This window comes from Palaemon carinicauda, chromosome 39 (assembly GCF_036898095.1).
Source record: "Palaemon carinicauda isolate YSFRI2023 chromosome 39, ASM3689809v2, whole genome shotgun sequence".
Classification (NCBI taxonomy): Eukaryota; Metazoa; Arthropoda; class Malacostraca; order Decapoda; family Palaemonidae; genus Palaemon; species Palaemon carinicauda.
Window position 1 is genome coordinate 16,526,637 of NC_090763.1, and position 2,500 is coordinate 16,529,136.

A 2,500-nucleotide genomic window follows, 5' to 3' on the forward strand; every position below is an offset into this window, starting at 1 on the left:
TCGAACCCCAGTCTAGCATTCACCAGTCAGGGACGTTACCGCATCGGCCACCACAACCCTATTTGGGTGGGGGCGGGTTTACAGGAGGAAGAGAAGCCATTTTATTATTGCACTGGGAGATATTACGAAGTTCCGGTTTAAAATCTTAAGATTTAAAGGCCACTCATGAATGGCAGAGGCAAGGGACAGTAACAATGCCTTGATCAGCGTCCCAGCCCCCCTCTCCCCTCAAGCAAGGACCAGGGAGGCCAGACAATGGCTACTGATGACTCATCAGTTAGACTTATAGGTTTGCCCCAAAACCCCAATCCTTAGCTAACAAGGATGGTAAAATTGAAGACACTGTAGGAAACTATCGAGCTTGAGCGGGACTCGAACCGCAGTCGGGCGATCGCCAGGCAGGGACGTTTCCAATACGCTTGAAGAAACAAAAACAATCCATAACTCAATCAAAGATCGATTTATTATTATTTTCTGTTATTTATCTATGTAGGTTTACTGCATACATTCTTATTCATTGTTATTGAATCTTTAATAGTGGTTTGTTCCTTTTGATTGAATGATAGAAGTAGGTTTATTAGTTTAAGTTATTATTATGGAATCATCATCCTCATCAGGATTTCATTACTGCTGAAGTTTTGACAGATTCAAAATCTTTCTCATTATTATTATTATTATTATTATTATTATTATTATTATTATTATTAGGTAAACTACAAACCTACTTGGAAAAGCATTGTACTATGTGTCCAAGGGCTCCAACAGGGAAAAATAGCCCAGTGAGAAAAGGAAATAAGCAAACGAATAAACTACATACAAGAAGTAATGAATTAAAATAGAAAATATCTTAAGATCAGTAACAAAGTCGAAGTAGACTTGTCATATATAAATTATGAAGAGAGTTTTCTGTGACCTTGTTCCTCATAATGATAATGTTCCCTGCAATGTTAAACTTGGTTATCATTATGAACAGTTATGGTAATTGTTTATTTTCTCTTCATTTATGTGTTATTTATCCTCAGTTATCAACTTCTCATTTTGTAGAAACTTGAGATGTAAACATTTAGCCTTCCTGATAATAATAATAATAATAATGATAATAACAGTTCGTACTGTCGTCATCATCATGATTATTTTGTCAAGTCATATCTTTCTTGTTTTGAGATCCACGCTCTGATTGTTAAGGTGAACATACTCTCTCTCTCTCTCTCTCTCTCTCTCTCTCTCTCTCTCTCTCTGGGTAAATATCAATATACCGAGGAAGAAAACTGAATGTATGTTTGAGACAATAGTAGAATATAGTTTGTATGTATTGAGAGAGAGAGAGAGAGAGAGAGAGAGAGAGAGAGAGAGAGATGAGTGTATATTTTGAGATAGCAGTAGAATTGAGGTATGTAGAGTGAAAGAGATTTGAGTGTATTTGAGATGAAAAAAATATATATTAAGGAAGAAAAGGAAAGCAGAGTAATCAAAACTAAATTTTAAACTGATGCATTCGTGTTTCCTGAAAGAATGTAATCGCATGAGAAATAAACAATAGATATTTGAAAATTCTCTCATTTTTTTTTTGGGGGGGGGGGTTAATTATTAAAGGAAATTTTATGCATAAAGAAATCAAGAGGTATGTGTGCATTGTGCCCGCTAGCGCAGATATGTTGTTGTTGTTGTTGTCATTGTTATTGTTATTGTTGTTGTTGTTTTTAATTGCGTTTGCAGCCCGTAATCAGATTATGTAGTTTCAAGTTTATACTACTTGTAATTATTATAAAATGTAAACGGGTAAGCACTATAAGTCTATTTCAATTTATGATGTACTTTTTGTTTTTGTTGCCTCAAGCCTATTGGAAACGTCCCTGCCTGGCGATCGCCCGACTGGGGTTCGAGTCCCGCTCAAGCTCGATAGTCTCTTGCAGTGTCTTCAACTTTACCATCCTTGTTAGCTAAGGATTGGGGTGTTGGGGCAAACCTATAAGTCTGACTGATGAGTCATCAGTAGCCATTGTCTGGCCTCCCTGGTCCTTGCTTGAGTGGAGAGGGGGGCTGGGACGCTGATCAAGGCATTGTTACTGTCCCTTGCCTCTGCCATTCATGAGTGGCATTTAAACCTTAAGCTTTCAAACCGGAACTTCTCCCAGTACAATAATGAAATGGTTCCTCTTCCTCCTGTTAGCCCCCACCCAAAAAAAAAAAAAAAAAAAAAAATAGGGTTGTGTGGCCGATGTGGTAACGTCCCTGACTGGTGAACGCCAGACTGGGGTTCGAGTCCCGCCCAAACTCGTTAGTTCCTCACCATCCTTGTGAGCTAAGTATGGGGTGTTTGGAGGAGCCTATAGGTCTTCCTGCTGAGTCATCAGCAGCCATTGCCTGGACCTCCTTGGCCCAGCTTGGTTGGAGAGGGGGCTTGGGCGCTGATCATATGTGCATATATGGTCAATGTATAGGACACTGTCCTTCTTACACGGGCAATATCACTGTCCCTCCTTGCTTCTGCCTTTCATGA